General features: G+C 32.7%; 1 protein-coding gene across 2 annotated transcripts in view; it reads left to right on the plus strand.

Annotated features, from left to right (window-relative positions):
• Positions 1-19,144, plus strand: part of KLF12 (Kruppel like factor 12) — a 554,999-nt gene that overhangs the window by 162,595 nt on the left and 373,260 nt on the right. For both annotated transcript variants that reach the window (XR_006505831.1, XR_006505832.1), the window contains exon 2: positions 17,347-17,410. The gene's annotated coding sequence lies outside the window, so the exon portion shown is untranslated. The remainder of the gene's footprint in view (positions 1-17,346; positions 17,411-19,144) is intronic.

Here is a 19,144-nt window from a genome sequence, read left to right on the forward strand (position 1 = left end):
TAGAGTAGTGGTTTGCCATTTTGTTCTCTAGCTAATTTTACAGATGAAGAATTGAGATGAACAGAGTTAAGTGACTCTACCAGGGTCATACAGCTCATGGTTGAGGCCAGATTTGAACTTAAGAGGAGTAACTCTTAACTCCTGACTCCAGGTTGAACACCCTATCCTTTATGTCACTTGGTTGTTGTGTTATAAGTCCTAATGACTTGTATGGAGCCAGAATATTTTGAAACAAACAAATTATCAGAAACATAAGTTAAAGTGTTTGAAAATTTGCTATTTTTTTCTTCATATGGCAGACTGTATCTTGCATCTTATTAAGCATCTCTATGATGATGATTCTCAAATCTACTTTTCTTATACCAATCTCTCTGCTCATCTCCAAATCCTATCTCCAACAAGTTTATTTCAGAGTTGATAGCTACTTTTAACAGTATGGTAGCCTATTGCCAATACACTTATTTTCCATCTTAAAAAGTAAGAACATTTTTCTCCTAAGATTTATATGCTGCTACTTTTACTTAGCTGCAGAATCATTTTTGAGCCTGCAATTAGACAAATAGTGTGAATAGGAGACTCCTTTTAAAAGCAAATGTCTCTGTTTTTCCTTCATACAGTATATTTAATTTAGAACAGAAATGTACTTTTCATAATCTTTGATGAAAATAATAGAACACTTAAATTTGGCCACTGTTAGTTAGAGGGTGGCACATAGATGTTTTATTTAACAAAGGAGACTTATTATAAGAATTGGTTAGACATGCTAACTAACTAGTTACATATCACTTTTAGTTTTGCAAAGTGCTCTGCATAAATTTTTAAAATTTCAGTTTTATAATACCTCTTGGCGATTGATGCTTTTATTTTTATTATTATTTCTGTCTTGCAGATGAAAAAACTGCAGAGACTGACAAAGAAATTAAGGGTACTCCCCAGAGTCACCTGGCTAGTATTTGAGGCAGAGTTAGAACAAGTCTTCTTGACTCCAATTCCAGTGTGGTGTTTACTGTAGCACTGAGTGACTTAGACATATAGCAAGAAAATTTGGAGAGAGCAGTATCATTGAAGGCAAAGAGTAGAATCTGTGTTGATTTGATTGACTTTTACCATGCTAGTCTTCACAGAAAACTGGCAGAAGCATATGGTTGCTGTCAGCTGATTTACTGCTTCCACAAATATTACACCACTGCTATCCTGCCTTGCACTGCAAAGGAAAGGCTGCAATGAGTGGTGACATCACGATTCCATCCAGGAGGCAATCTGGCCTCAGTTCTTTGATCTGCAACCTCTTCTGCCCTAAATCTTTGATGCTGTATTTAGTATATACCATATACAGCCAGTTGGCTGCCCCTCATCCACCTTTGGAAACAATGTGAATAGAAGACGTCTTTGAAAAACAAAAGTCTTCTTTTTTTCCCCCTTTATATTTTACAGTATATTTAGTTAATTTAAAATGTAAAAGCACTTTTCTCGTTCCTGGGTGAAAATAATAGAACACTTAAACTTGTCCACTGCCAGTAAGTATTTGACAAGCTTATTTCAGCTTTGACAGCTGCTCTAACATTATGGAAGTGTATAGCCTATATATTGCTTACAGAAGTAAGAACGATTTTCTCCTAAGATTTATGTGCTGCTACTTTTATTTTATTTATCTTCAGAATCGTTTTTGAGCCTGCAATTAGGCAAATTTTGTTTTGAAACTACTGTTCAGGAGTGCCTGTCTAACACTTCCAACCTATTATATTTTTTTCAGAGTAATTTTAACATTTTGAACAACATAAAAGGAAAAATAAAATATGACTGGATCTATCTAACCTACAGAATATTTAATCACTTCTGTGATTTTTCTCTCTATTCAGAATTTTCCATTATTGGCATATATGTAGTCTATTGTATGGTGTTTTTATCCCACTTGCAGACATATGTAATGGCTCCACTCATTTCTTGGAAAAGACTGAAAAATATTTGTTTGACTCAATTTTATATTCATATTTCTAAGGATGCCACTAGAATCCTTGAAAAATGATATTTCATTGTGCATCTTTCACTTATCAGTAGAGGTACTCTTTCTATGAGGGCAGATTGCAGCCTGCTTGATGCCTTTAATTGATCATCTTTGTGAATTGCTATGATTAAAACATCTCATTACTTCATGACCAAATGTCTGGTGATGAGTGCCTCCAAATTTAGCTAAGCTGTCCCTTGGATAAGTTAACAAATCAATGAGAAAAAAAAACCCTTAAAAGACCTAGGTTTCTATCTCTATAAAAGCAATATATCCTTGAGAATTTCTTTGTGAAAGAAATGTCATATGTTCTATCAAGTGTATAAGAAGACGCTATTAATCATTGAAGTCCTTAATGTCCTTAACTTGGAATGGATCATTGAATTTTCTAAATTTATCTTTATCTATCTATTTATTTGTTTGTTTGTTTTTAAGCATTTATTAATATTTACTTTTTGAAAAGTTAACATGGTTACATAATTCATGCTCTTACTTTCCCCTTCAACCCCCGACTCAACCCCCACCCTCCCTCCCCCGCATGGCTGATGTGTATTTCCACAGGTTTTAACATGTGTCATTGATCAAGACCTATTTCCAAATTGTTGATAGTTGCATTGGTGTGGTAGTTTCAAATCCACATCCCCAATCATGTCCACCTCAACCCATGTGTTCAAGCAGTTGTTTTTCTTCTATTTCCACTCCTATAGTTCTTCCTCTGAATGTGGGTAGCGTTCTTTTCCATAAATCCTTCATAATTGTCCTGGGTCATTGCATTGCTGCTGGTACAGAAGTCCATTACATTCTATTTTACCACAGGATATCAGACTCTGTGTACAATGTTCTTCTGGCTCTGCTCCTTTCACTCTGCATCAGTTCCTGAAGGTCTTTCCAGTTCACATGGAATTCCTCCAGTTTATTATTCCTTTGAGCACAATAGTATTCTATCACCAGCATATACCACAATTTGTTCAGCCATTCCCCAATTGAAGGGCATACCCTAATTTTCCAGTTTTTTGCCACCACAAAAAGCCCAGCTATAAATGTTTTCATACAAGTCTGTTTATCTATGATCACTTTGGGTTACAAACCCAACAATGGTATGGCTGTATCAAAGGGCAGACATTCTTTTATAGCCCTTTGAGCATAGTTCCAAATTGCCCTCCAGAATGGTTGGATCATTTCACAACTCCACCAACAATGCATTAATGTCCCAGTTTTGCCATATCCCCTCCAACATTCATTATTCTCCCCTTCTTTCATTTTAGCCAATCTGCTAGGTGTGAGGTGATACCTCAGAGTTGTTTTGATTTGCATTTCTCTAATTATTAGAGATTTAGAACACTTTCTCATGTGCTTATTGATACTTTTGATTTCTTTATCTAACAATTGCCTATTCATGTCTCTTGCCCATTTATCAATTGGGGAATGGCTTGATTTTTTTTTTATACAATTGATTTAACTCCTTGTATATTTGAGTAATTTGACCCCTGTCAGAGTTTTTTGTTAAAGAGATTTTTTTCCCAATTTGTTGTTTCCCTTCTGATTTTGGCTACATTGTTTTTGTTTGTACAAAAGCTTTTTAGTTTGATATAATCAAAATCATTTATTTTACATTTTGTAATTTTCTCTAACTCTTGCTTGCTTTTAAAATCTTTCCTTTCCCAGAGATCTGACAAGTAAACTATTCTATGTTCACTTAACATATTTATAGTTTCCCTCTTTATATTCAAGTCATTCACCCATTCTGAATTTATCTTGGTGTAGGGTGTGAGATGTTGATCTCAACCTACTCTCTCCATATTGTTTTCCAAATTTCCCAGCAGTTTTTGTCAAATAGTGGATTTTTGTCCCAAAAGTTGGGCTCTTTGGGTTTATCATACACTGTCTTGCTGATGTCACTTACCCCAAGTCTATTCCACTGATCCTCCCTTCTGTCTCTTAGCCAGTACCATATTGTTTTGATGACTGCTGCTTTATAGTACAGTTTAATATCTGGTACTGCTAGGCTCCCTTCCTTCACATTTTTTTCATTATTTCCCTTGATATTCTTGATCTTTTGTTATTTCAAATGAACTTTGTTATAGTTTTTCCTAATTCAGTAAAAAAGGTTTTTGGTAGTTTGATAGGTATGGCACTAAATCGGTAAATTAATTTGGGTAGAATGGTCATTTTTATTATATTAATTCATCCTACCCATGAGCAATCAATATTTTTCCAATTGTTTAGATCTAGTTTGGATCATTGAATTTTGAGTCATAGCAGGAACCCCAAACATTGGAAGAAGTATCATTAAATCTGGCTAATCAGTGCTAGTTTCACTTTGTGGTTCATATGTAACTTTCATTTCCTACATGTTATATAGTTGATAGAATTCTGTGCCTGGAATCAGGAAGACCTGAATTCAGAACTGGCCTGATGTATTTATTAGTTATATAACCTAAGACAGATTATTTAATCTTTATCTGCCTCAGTTTCCTCAGCTATAAAATGATGACCCAGATTACACCATCCTAACTTTTAGAGTTGTTATAAGTATCAAATATTTGTAAAGTTCCTAGCCAAATGCTTGGTCCATATTAAGAACTTATGAAATGCTTATTGATGGACTGGCTGATACCTCCTCTTGAAGATATTTGTTTTTCTGAGAAATAATTAGGCTATTTTCTTCACAATATTTTGCCATTTCCTGGCCATTAAAACTTGTTTTTGCCACAATTTTCTTAGTGCTTTGGTGTGATGTTGTATCTTTATAGGTTTCCATGATATTTGAAATTTTTAGTTCCTTATCCTATTAACCACCACATTTATCTCTGATAGTCACTGACGTGTGCTTTTTAAGAGTTACAACATTTGCTTTTTTCCTTGAAATAATTATCTATTTTTTAAAATGGCAGAATATAAAACAACAACACAATTATTATGATTTATATTTAATAGAATCCAAGATTCAGTTGAAAGATTACTAAGGGAAAACCAACATAAACTGATTTCTTCCAGTAATACCCATGTATTTTTGCTAAAAATAAACATGATTTTTATTGTCAGAAAATGAAACAGTAACAAAATAATTATGTATTATAAGTAATTCATATACTATTATAGGGGAATTATTGGTATGGTCAACTGGTAAATACACATATCTTATTTATTTTTTTAAATTTAAAAATTTATTTTAAACACATAACTTCTGTGTATTGGCTTCTGGTGGAAGAGTGGTAAGGGTGGGCAAGTGACTTGCCCAGGATCACACAGCTGGGAAGTGTCTGAGGCCAGATTTAAACCTAGGACCTCCCATCTCTAGGCCTGACTCTCAATCCACTGAGCTACCCAGCTGCCCCAAATACATATATCTTAGATGGGAAGAGCATGTGAATAAGAAGTTAGATTCAAAATTATGTCAGAAGGGGACATTAAACTAGGGCATTTAGGAAATTATAACACTTAAAATTCATTGATATCTTTTAGTTTTGCATTATTTTTATTTCTATATTTCTAACTTTATTCCTACCCTTCCCCCACCTAATGATCTATCCATGAATAAAGAATAAAAAAAGGAGAAAGAAAAAGTAGTTTAGTAAAAATATTTAACAAATTAAATTTATGTAATTTTCTTCATCCATAGTCTGTCCCTACACCACCCTCCTACTCTTCTACATGTACAAAAAAAAAAAAAAAAAAAAAAAAGAGGAACATACATTTTTTCAACTCTTCTCCAAGGCTAAGTTTTATAATTATAATTATATTGTATTCATTTGTTTTTTAAAATGTTCTTTCCATTTATATTGTTATAGACATTGCAATATTGATTTCCTGGTTCTGTTTATTTCACTTTATAGCAGTTCATATAAATCTTATCATCCTTCTTAATTATTCATATTCATCATTTTCATAGTGTATTAGCATTCTATTACTGTCATTTACCACAATTTGGCTACATAGTACTTTCTTAAAAAAACTTTTTTTCTCTTAGAAATATTTTATTGCTACCATTTTTACATCACTTTCATTTCTATAACAATTAACTCCCCTATCCGATATGCTGAGTATCTCTCTTTATAGAGATACATATGCACAAACATACATATTCTCTCTCTATATGTATTTATCTGTGTATACATACACACCACCATATATTCTAGCTTTGAATATAAAAAAGAAAAAGAAAAAACTACAAAAAACCTAATCAATATATCAACAGATCATGATTGTTTCTTTTACCAGAGAGAGAGAGAGAGAGAGAGAGAGAGAGAGAGAGAGAGAGAGAGAGAGAATGAGAGAATGAGAATATTTTCTCAACTTTTCATTAGAGAAGTTTAGTAATTATAAGTAGTGCTCAGATGTTGGGTGTTTGTTGTTATTTTAATTTTTAAATTTCATTCGCTATAGTTATTGCAAGTATTTTTTTTCTGTTAGTGCTCGCATTACTTAGAATCAATTCATAGAATTCTTTCCATGGTTTTCTCAGTTCCTCATATTTACTATTTCAGTGTTTGCACAGTAAAAAAAATGCATGGGCTTTGGAGTCAGGGACCTGGTTTCAAATCTTTCTTCTTGGTCCTTGGCCAAATTGCTGAATCTTTCTGGATTTCAGTATCTTCATCCATACAAACAAAAAAAATGCATGATATACGGATCTTAAGCTATTGTAGTCCATTACAAGGACAATATGTAAGAATCTTCCTATTTCCTTTAGTAACTGCTAGATATTATTCTTCAATAGCATAGTCTTCATGAACCTACAATCTCAATGGGTTCCATGATGAAGCATATGTATGTATGTATTTATATCAATGGAAGTATCTCATTGGTAACTATAAACCAGTTAATCAGCTAACAGCACATTATTAGATTGTTAACCCTCCTTTCTACGCTTAGTCATTTTATTTAAATATTCTTATTAGGGGTTCTTTGCCCTTTGAAAATGTACTCCAAAATATACTCCCCAAACAAATGCTCTTTGGAACAAAAGAATAAATATAATTTATGACTTTGTTTGGCTTAACAAATTTCATTTTGATTTTCTGAGAACACTTAAATATGACAACCAATGGTTAAGTGAGTTATTTGACATTGTATCTAATTTACTCATTGTAAGAAAATAGCTGATTTGTTTATCTATCTTTTGCTTAGAATAGATTTTGAACTTTACAAATATAAAGTCTCTATTTACTAATACAGTTCTGTAAGTTAGACATTTTAAAATATTTCATTGATGCCTTTTGACTTATTATTTCCCATAATCTTCTCCAGATTGAAAACTCATTTGTGACCAAAAAAAAGGTGATTAAGGTAAATCATATGATATAGAGAAGCTATCTGACATTATATATAAGAAGCTAGGAGATATATTTCATTATCTCTTCCTTAGGACCTTCATTGCTTTTTTTGAGTCTATAGAATTCAACTTTAATTTTCATTGATGTAGTTATTATTTATTTTATGTTTATTTTCATCTATGCCTATTTATAAATGTTTGTCTTTTCGCATTTCTCTGAATAACCTCAATTCTTTCTTAATTACGTGATAATATCACATTATAATTCACATACATATCTTAATGTTTTTTAGCTATTCCTCTTTCTTTCAGCACCTTCTTTAGGTCTTTGCTACTTGGAGATACATTTGACCTTTGTTTTTGTGTTTAGCAATGTGGGTCAATGACCCAGTTGCTGAGTCAATGGATACTGACAATTTGGTTCCACTAGCAATGTATCAGTGTGCCTAATTTTTCATAGCACCATCCAAAATTGACTGTTTCCACCTTTATTCCATATTGGCCAGTTTGGATGAGGTGATATGTGAAATCTCAGAATTGTTCTGATTTTCTTGTTCATTTCTCTCTATATATTTGTAGCATGTTTTCTTTGTGGTCGTTTGTAGTTTTCATTTCTTTTTTCACTACTTTATTTTGGGCAGAGATGTCTCTTAAATTTTATATTTGAAATAGTTTGATTTTCCAAACCCATCAATAAATGGTTAAAATCTGTTTAAAAATGGAAATCCATTTTGATGTATAGTTACAGCTATTAATCTGTATTTTCTGTGTCCCTAGTCTATGTAGATACTGGTCTTTTTTTAAACAAATGCTGTCCAAAGACTCTATTTTTTCATATGTTGATAAGCATTGTGATTAAAAATGAAAATATTCTTAAAATACTTCAAATAAGTAATAAACTCAAAAGATTATAAATATAGATTTCTATACAAAAGGAAATAAAAATTAAATATTAGATTAGTTTACAACTATTAAATTTTGGATGAACTTACCTTGGAATAACTCTTTCACTTTTAATTTTGTTACTTTTTTTTTAATATTCAAGAAGTCCTTGGGCAGATACATTTAAATAAATTTCCCAGGAACACTGAATTCCCAGTAGAGAAGTTTTCATATCAAGATAGATAGATAGACAGACAGACACAGACAGATAGATTTTTGGGAAAATTAGGTTGTTAGTTGATAATAGGCTGATCTGATAAAAAGTTTTGTTGTAGGATAGAGTTGAATATTGTTGCCTTGACTTTCTAAAATATAATGGACAAAAAATGCTTTTTTAAAAATCATAAGACATTGATTTGAGACCAATCCCTGGCATTTACTTAGTTGTATGACTTTGGATGAGAGATTTATTTGGATGAGAAATTTAACTTTAATTTTTTTATAAACCCTTACTTTCTATTTTTAAATTTATAATATATATCTGTTCCAAAGCAGCACAGTAAGGGCTAGGCAATTAGAGTTAAGGGACTTACCCAGGGTCACACAACTAGGAAATGTCAGAGGCCAGATTTGAACCTAAGACATCCTGTCTCCACGCCTAACTCTCTATTGAGCCACCTAGCTCCCTTGGCTCTTTTAACTTACGAAGCTCACTTTATATATAAATTTAGAATATTTGCTTTTTTCAAGATGAGAATTTTTGTTTTTCCAAAGATGATGCTATTTTTCAAGATAAGATAGAAAGAACATTTTGTAACTATACATGCAGTTTATAAAAATAATGTTTATTATTGCTAATAATTTTGTATAGAGTCTATCCCATAACTGGAAATCTCATATGTCATTAAAATAATAGTTTATATTTTTTAGCAGTTTGCAGTTATAAAAAGTTTTCTAATCTTTATGGTTACATTTGCTCCTTGAATTTTTCATAGGGAAAGTCTTTTAAGAGTCCTGTAGTGAAAAACCTCTCATGTTCAGATGAGAGAACTTGCCCTCCAGAGAAGTTAAATGACTTATTTGAGATAATGCAGGTATTTATCTTTCTATATTCTTGTATATAATATAATTACATAATGATTCAAATCTGTGATTTTATTGGCATGAGGAATTCCCAGAGTAGCAATTCTATTCTCTGACGAAGACTGGCAATTTATTTGCCATTTAGATTGCCATTGGATTCATAAAAGATTTGCTGGAGAACTAGAAGATAGTGACTTAAAGGTGGTCATATAGCTAATATGTTTCAGAGGCGAGATTTGAACCTATTTCTTTCTGACTCTAACCCTGGATCTCGACACAATTCTACATGATTTCTCATGTTAACATGGAACAAAACATAACATAGATTTCATATTGAAAACATGTATACTAGCAAAAAAGTTGTAGTATGAATAAAGGAGTTATGTTTTCTTATTCTGAGGACTTATTACTTCAATCAACTTTCTTGTAAGACATTTCTTTCAGATTTTTATAGGACCTGCATTAGAGAGGCAGTGACATCTTAGCACTATTACTTTTCCCCAGGGAAAATGTATGTCCAATGAAAACCTGCCTGTCATCTCTCAGGGTAGTACATGTCATCAGTCTCATACCTCACAAGTTCAGAACACTTACAATAGGTGTCACCTGTTACCTAGCAACAAACATCTTGCTTTTTTTTTTCCACTTTAAGTCAAAAAAGATAGGAAAACAGCATTTAGGACTACAGATATCTTCAGCAATATTTAGATTCACCTTCAGATATTTTTAGTTCCCCAAATATCTCACTGGAGCAAAAATAACTTTTCTAAAAAGGAAAGCACCTTGTGTGCCACAATTCTGTCTGAAAACAAGCCCAAATACTCAACTCTTATGTAGCATCTTAGAAATACACACACAAAATATATCCCTCAGTTCTCCTGACAGGTTTTTAAAATTTGTGGTAACTGAATTTACATAGCTATTCCACATTCACACGCACATATATGTACACAAAAATAATAACTAAATTGCCTTAAATGTATTTATGAACATTTGCTACTTGATTTGATATTAATGCTGATAAATGTTTAAGATCAGTCATTTACAAAGCTAAATCTAAACAGTTGCCTTCTAAATTCCATTGATATATTGGCAGGGTTCACTTGGAACAGAGACTAGATAGCTGTTTGGTGAGTGGTGTGGCTTGATGGTTACATAATAGGAATTACCTTATTCACCTTTAAATCAAAATGTTTCTCTGCCTTTCTTTGAATAAATTAAATGGGAATCCAAGAGGATCCTGTAATAAACGTATTTAACTGGACTAAGGTGTTAGGAGTTTGTAATAAAGGAGTTTATTAATAAATTTAAGAGTTGATTGAGAATGAGTAGCGTAGGAGTGGAATATATATTATGGTATCTTCATTCTGAGATAAGGTCCTTTAGTGGTAGAAGGTTTCCTGTATATTGTGGTCAAGCTCATCATCAATGATGATGTGAAACCTTTGCACCTGGAGAGATAAGGAATTCAGTAGATTCTTCTGTACTCCCCTCCACAGTATTACCACAGAGAAAGAGAGGCAAGTTTTTTTTTTATATGTAATAAAGTTCTATCAGTTAAGGAAGTGTGATTGGAAGAAATATTTTTTCTTTTAAGGAAATCTTTAATATAAAAAAACAATGTATGCTTTTCCTTAGTAATGATTTCCAAAAACAAAACAAAACAAAACAAAACTAGTGAAATCCAGATGACTAGTGGTTTGATTTCTTTTCTAGAAATGATTGAGAACCATTATCTCCCTCCACCAGACAACTTGGCACAGCATGACATGGCTGATTAGCTATTTAATAAATGCTTTTGGATGATGACAATAGCCATTAAAACTTGTATTCTTTGGGGGATTTACCAGTTCGTTTCAGAAGGACTCTCTGTGGAGTAGGGAGGAGTAATCTTATTAGTAAGTGGGGAGACATCACCTTTTAATAGTATTGTTCCTCTTCTCTGCCCTGTGTTTTTTGTTTCTGAGAGTCTGTTGGGACAATTAAAGGCCCTGTTTTACTGTGAGTCTGAATAGGAATAGGTAATACACATCTTTTGTACCCTATGATTAGTCTCTTTAAGCCAAGTGTAAAAGAATCTTCTTTTTCTATTGCATATTGGAGCTGCCAGTTCAAGAGTGACAGTTTTCTTGTGTTCTCTAATAATCAAAGAAATAAGTAAGTTTCTGCCTTCCTTCTTTGTGGAAGGAAGATTACTCCGTGTGTGTGTGTGCATACAAAGTAAAACACAAGATTATTTTAAAGAAAGAGTAAAGTGTAAAAGTATCCTCATTGTATTTGTTGGTTTGTTCCTTTAAAGATTATTTCAGGATTCTAATTTCTGGATTATTTGTGTCTATATCTATATCAATGTCTATTTCAATGAAGTGCTAAAATGTTTTGTAAAACTAGTCATTTTTATTAGCAGATCTTGGGTGGTTTCAACATATTCATAGTGCAAAATTTAATTAATAAATAGAATAATTCAGATCTTGGGTGGTTTCAACATATTCATAGTGCAAAATTTAATTAATAAATTGCATAATTCAAATCAGAAATAATTTTCCCCTCATTTTTATTGATGCCTTTTCCTTTTTCATCACATGCATTTCTAAATATCTTATCCCCTCCCCTATATATTAAGTTATCCTTTTTAACCAGGAAGAAAAATGGAGAGGGAAAATAATTTTACAAAAGACCCTTAATCCATTGACCATATCTGATGTTTGTATGCAATATTTCACATCCCCTGGACTCCCTCCTCTGTAGTGAAGGGAGGGGAGTTGTTTTAGTTCTATCCCTTTAGACCGAGACAATAATAGAGTTATAGTTTACTTGGTTCTTTTGGTTATATGTACTTCATTATTTGGCCTTCATGTACTTTTCCACTCTTCTTTGAATTCTTCCTATTCATATTGTCTTAATGCATGATAAAATCATAATTCATCAATTAACAAGCATTTATTAGATGCTTTGTATAAGACACCGTGCTGCTAGTTATACGGCATATAATTACAAAGGAAATAATGTTTGCTCTTAAGAAATTTATACTCTGGCAGAAAAGAGAACTTGGAAATATATGTGTACAAAAATATAAAAAGCATAAATATAGTTAAATACAAGATAGCTCGGGAAGGAGGGTGCTAACAATTTTGGACATCAGAAAAATCTTTAATAAAAAGTGGTACTTGAGCTGTGTATTGAAGGAAGAGAGGTATGTGATGAGGAGTCCTGCAATTCAGGAATGGTGGATGTCCATGCAAAGGCACAAAGATGAGAGTGTGCTGCTGTTTGGAGAGCAGAGAGAAGGTTCTTTTGGTTGGATTGTTTCATATGGGAGGAAGAGTAATGTCCTTGGGAAGCTGGAATATAGGTTGAGGCTATTCATCAAGGGCTTTAACAGCAAAGACAATGGCATTTATGTTATCCTATATGGTAAAAGGGAACCAATAGAGTTGACTGAATTACAGTAGTGACATTTTAGGTTTAAGTCACATTTATGCTTAAGGAAAATCATTTTGGCATCTTTATGGGGGATAGACTAGAGTGGGTGCAAATTGTGAGGCAGGGGAACTGATGAGGAGGCTTTGGAGAAACCTAATGTAGAGTTGATTAAGATCTGCATGAAAGTGATGCCTGAATGAGCAGAGAAAAGGAATCAGATGTGAGGAATATGCTAGAATATGTTACAGTTAGCTGAATCACTCCTTGATTGATGGTCACATATTTTGTTTTCAATTCTTTGTTACCACTAAAAGCATTGCCATAAATATTTTGGTGTTCATTGGATCTTGCTTTCTCCCTTTATGATCCCCTTGAGAAAAAGCCTAACCCTGGGATCTGTGGGTCAAGGGTCGGTACACTTTAGTCACTTTTCTTTTTTAACACATTCCAAATGACTTTTTGGAAGATTGGATCAATTTGGTAATCTAATAATATACCTCACTCCTTGTTGCCCCTCCAGCATTAGCTAACTTTATCAGTTAAGTTTGTCCAAGTTAAAGCCTCAGAATTGCTTTGATTTCCATGTCTCTTTTTAGTGAACTGACCTTTATCTCCTCTCACACATAGCTACCACCTTAATTAGGTCCTCATCCACTCTCTCCTAGGTTAATACAACAAATCCACCCTACTCCAAGTCTCTTTCTACTCCAGTTCATCTTACACACTTGCCAAAGTAATTTTCTTTAAGCACAGTTTTGACTTCTTTCATTCATTCAATTCCAGCGACTCTCTAGTACTTCTAGGATAAAATATAAATTTATTTATAAATGGAAAGAAAATATAATATTTAAAGCCTTTTATGACCTGGCTTCAACTTATCCTTCTAGCATCATTGGACATTACAGTCTTCCTCTCCCCTTTTCTCTAATCTATGATCCAGATGAAATGGCTTTGATGTCTTTGTAAACTCCCAACTCCAGGTACCCATATCCATGGCTTTTTTTTTTTTAACATACATTTCTGGCATTTCCTCCTTAATTCTCATTATAGAGTATGTGTTCTCTGTTAAGATTAGATTAAAAGGCCATATTTGGCTTGAAGCCTTCTGACTCTCTCCCATCCCACCCCAAGACCTAGTGGTATTCTTCCCAAATTCTTTCATATTTAACTAAATTAAATTTATTTTATTTATTTGCTTTATGTTTTTGCTAGATATATTCACAAGTACTTATCTCCTCCATATAAGCTTCTTGTGGGTAAGGTTTGTAATATCCTCTGCACTTAACATAATATGTGATACATTGTTAAATGCTTGTTGAATGATTCATTTGGAGAAGTTTTTTATGATGGCTGTTAATAGTTTGGAGTTCTTTGGAGAACTGTTGTTTTTATTTTCTATTGTTTATTGGGAAAATTGAAAAGATTACATTGAGAAGAAAAATTCAAATCTATTATAAGACAAGTATGTACACACACATATATTCTTTATTTGATTTATACATTTTTCACCATGTTTCACTCCATAAACCACGTTTGGATTCATAAAAATTGGAAAGGAAAAAATAGATATGATGAAATATTACATCTATAATACCTGTCTGTCCAGGTTAGTCATTTGATGTTTTCAGCAGACCACTGTACTTAGTTTAAAAACTATGATTGATAGGCTGCTTCTATCTTGACCATTGTAATCTTGAAACAATTCCTACTCTAATCTCTTATCAGAGTATGGTTGTCACCCTAAGTTCAGGAAAAGTATAATAGAGATCACCAGCATCACATATATATACATCCATAGAAATAAATATATTTATATTATCCACATATCTTGTTTAATATGATTTTCAGTATTTAGTAGTCATTAGATGTTATAATGTGAAATGCAACTTGGAAACAACTGTGGATGTCTACTTCCAGAAATAGAACAAATAAATAGAACCACACACATGTGTATTATATATGTATATATATGTATTATACATGCATATAGTATATACATATTTATTTATCAGATAATAGCTCCTTGAGTGTGGGACAGGCAGGGAGCTAGGAAAATTCATGAGAAACTTAGTACAACAAATAAAAACGTTTAAACTGAAAAAAAAAGAAATGTTGAGAACTGAAAACAGTTGTAGGTCAAAGGAGTTCTCCCTTCATAGGGTATCCAATGAAGCTTTTGAATGTTGCTGCATTTTATTTAATGGTCTTATGAGTGAGCTCTTTCTCAGTTATTTTAGAAGTGTGCCATGGAAGCACATATTTTTTACACACACAGGAAACCTGGCCCAATTTAACAGTATATAGACATTGGCACAAGATGGGTGCTGTTAAGAACTGGAAGGCGTATCCCCTCCTGAGTGCAATTCCAAAAAGAAAAAAAAAATCAACAGTGTCTAATATGCTGGCTTAACTGGATGCCAAAGAAAATTTGCCTCATGAAATGGAAATTCTGAAGCAATTCAAATAATGCCAAGAAAGATTAAACAAAAAGGCTGTCTCCAAGATACATCAAAGATGGGGCAAATAGTCTACAGTAGTTAGGATGTGCCAATATTGCAATATTTAATTGCACTCAGTGAAGTCAGTGTTTCTGGGGAATTTTCACTTTTTATGAATCACATAAAATTTCATTTTAATTTAAATTATTTCAATGTTAAGAGACTGAATTAGAGTTATAGATATGGTTTGTCAAAATTAAAGTATTTGTCAGTCTGTTACTAGCAATTAATATTAATATGAACTAAATCATACATTTTTGTCAACTTCCTTCATGGCAAAAAGAAGTATTTGCCCTGAAAAACATGAACCATTAAAAATTTCTTCATTTTTTGACAGTTCTATAAGTCATCTGATTCTCCAGCTGGTACTATTTTAGAAGTTTCTAACTCCTGTTTTATGGTCTTCATTCAACAATCATCTACTCTTGTCATTTTTTCCCTCTTCTTTGTCCATTAGATATATCCCTTCCTTTCTAGTTTCCAGTTACCACCAAGATTATGTATTAGCCACCATAATGCTGAACTACAATTTTTAATTGGCTCCATAGGCACTAGCTTGGGGGTGGTGGTAGAGGAATTTATTTGCTTCTTCTGAAATATTTTCATGATATCACTTTCCTATTGAAAAGCCTACCACCACTCCTTAATATATCAAGTCTGCGTAAGTCTTAGACTGGTTCCCAGAGTTTTTCATCAGTTTATTGCTCTGTCTTCCTTTTAGCAATTTGAATTTAACATTGATTCTCTACATGGGAGAATTACCAAAACATCAGTCAATCAAGAGGAATTTATTAAACATTTTTAATGTGTCAGGCACTGGGAGAGGCACTGGGAGTGCAAATGCAAAAAATGAAAGAAGCCTTCCTCTCAAGTTAAAATGAAACCATTCCATCTTCATGATTTATTTTTTTCTTTCATTCCTCCTTTGCATGTACTTCTTTTCCTTCTTGAATCATTCTTGAGAAACTACCCTATAATAGTTATTCATTCAATCAGTAAATATTTATTAAAATACCTTTATGTGGATAGCACATCACCGAACATGATTATTCTCCAGGAGGGCTCTTATGCATCTGCTTATGGTGGGATGGCCTTCCCTTAGATTGTATGCTTCTTGAAGGCAAGGGACTTTACTTTTAAACTTTTCTTTGTATCCCTCACATGATACCTGACACATAGTAAGCATTTAACATGTGCTTGTTGAAGGGCAGCTTGGCAGCTCAGAGGCTAGAGAACCAGGCTTGGAGAAGGGAGGTCCTGAGTTTAAATGTGACTTCAGACATTTCCTAACTACGTGATCCTGGGCAAGTCATTTAATACCAATTGCCTAGCCCTTACTGTGCTTCTGCCTTGGAACTGCGACTCAGTATTGATTCTAAGACAGATGCTAAGTGTTTAAAATATATATATATAAATATATATTTTATAATTNGGCAAGGGACTTTACTTTTAAACTTTTCTTTGTATCCCTCGCATGATACCTGACACATAGTAAGCATTTAATATGTGCTTGTTGAAGGGCAGCTTGGTAGCTCAGAGGCTAGAGAACCAGGCTTGGAGAAGGGAGGTCCTGAGTTTAAATGTGACTTCAGACATTTCCTAACTACGTGATCCTGGGCAAGTCATTTAATACCAATTGCCTAGCCCTTACTGTGCTTCTGCCTTGGAACTGCGACTCAGTATTGATTCTAAGACAGATGCTAAGTGTTTAAAATATATATATATATATATATATATGTATGTATATATATATATATTTTTGACATATTGACTTTCAGTCAACCCACAATCTAAGTAAGATTCTAGTTAATTTATTTAATAGAATTAACCTTCTGTCATTCATGGAATATTTTGGATTATTATATTCGATTCAAGACTAGCCTACACCTTCATGAAATTCTGTGTTAAAACAAATGCACTGACCTTTATTTAGAGTTAGACTCATGAACTTAGAGGTCCTAGAGATTTTTTTATTCTTTAGCATATACTTTTGTGACCTATAATGAATTGTGAGGTTCTACAGGCATAATTATTATCCTGATTACTTGAATCCTGATTCAACTAATATGGAAAATGAGCATAATATTTTAGTACTATAAAGATGATTTGTTGTAGAAAATAAAGAGGTTTATTGTTGTGAATGCCATTTTCTTATCATTTGCTTTGTATTTTTTTGGCAGGATTGATGTGACTCTAGAAACAAATGGATGAATGAATATCTATATGAAGAGAAAAACAATAAAGGTTAGTTTGTAAAATCTATCGAAAGTATAAAATATTCAATAATAAGTGTATGCTGTGATTCTCATTGAAACAAATTGCATTATTCGGAATAAATCAGAATTTTATTCCTTACTTTCAGCCAACTCTTTTTGGATAAAGCTTGGCAATTTAAATAAAGACTAACTCATTTTTCTTTATGAATTTGGCCTGTCTGAATATTGAATCAAAGGTCAATAAGAATCAATCCATGAAATACAATTCTCATTTTATCTGCTTAAATATAATTCTTGGCAAAGGCAAAAAAATGTTTCTGTAAAAATCATTCAACCGTTGGTTTCTAGTATAGATGTCGACAATTGGTGCCTATTTGTAGTAGCATTGTTTCTAAGAATGAAACTGACAAATCTTTGGGAGTAGGGGATTGGGAACACTTGCTGGAACTGATCATTGGGAGAAAAGGCAGACTGTGTTTAATATACTACAAGTTCTACTAGCATGGTTCCAATATCAGCACCATATGGTGCGTGATTGCTGTCAAATGCTATCTTCTTACACCTGTAGTCAGTACTCCTAAGAGATCTGGGATTATTCTGAAATGCTTCATTTGTACAAGTATTGGTAGTAACTGAAGCAAAAAAAGGGTGAATTTCCAACAGCGTTAGCAATGTCCTGGGCATCTCTTCATTGTTTTTTTAAATTATTGTTATTTAATTCATCTGAGTTAATACAGTACTAAGATAAAGACAGCAGTCCTATTATCTCTATGTGTTTTCAAAAGGTGCCATATTCAGTAATCAGGATTTTGATAAAATGCTTTTACATCGGTAATGATCTAAATCTCTTTGCTTTTATGCTTCTCCTCTAAGTACCTCAGTTAACCCTTTTCTGCTCCTATTTCCTGTTTTGTTCTTTTTGGTATTACCAAGCAAATTACTCTGTGTCCCTTTCATTCAATATCTTTGTCCCTCAAGCCTTTTTCCAGTTTTTTTTCTCTGTGTCTTCAATACCTCTACCTCACTAAGCCCTGACCTTTTCTTTATTTACATATATACAGAAATTCTGTTTTGTCTCTGAAGCTTTCCTTTACTGATGCTAGGAGTACTGGGAACTCTCCTTGGATCCAAATTGTATGCATTGTTCTTCATTGTATGCATAATTTTAATACAAATTTTTTATCGTTTTAATGGTACATTCATTTGTCATCATGGTCTTATATATATATATATATTTGCATATATATATGTCTGCATCAATATTTTCTTTCTGAAATTATACATTTCTGGGTAGAGAATATGTCTCTGACTTCCTTGATAATCACAGTAAAGACAAGTTAAAGGCAGAAAATATTTTTATGTCATTCCTATTTTGTGGGAATATAGTTATAGGTATTTTCTATTTGTTACACTGAAGGATTCCTTAATAGGTTGTCTCATGAATTTAAATCATTTGAATAACTCTTCTTTTTAAAGAAAAGAGAAACAGAGATACTCCTTAATACTTATATCCCATAATGGCACGATTTCTTTGCTTGTTGCTATTCTTTTTTTCCATATCATGTACTCTCTGAATTCAGTAAAATCAGTACAGAGAATATATTTTAATGCTGTTTATTTTTATTTTGAAATCACATAAAATTTTGTTCTTTCTTAGAATTAGTTTAGTACAAGTGCCTGGCACATGATAAATGCTTTTATATGTACTTATCTACTAAATGTTTGTTAACTAGAATGTGAGAGTTGGAAGAGACTTCATTAC

This window comes from Gracilinanus agilis, chromosome 3 (assembly GCF_016433145.1).
Source record: "Gracilinanus agilis isolate LMUSP501 chromosome 3, AgileGrace, whole genome shotgun sequence".
In the NCBI taxonomy this organism is placed as follows: Eukaryota; Metazoa; Chordata; class Mammalia; order Didelphimorphia; family Didelphidae; genus Gracilinanus; species Gracilinanus agilis.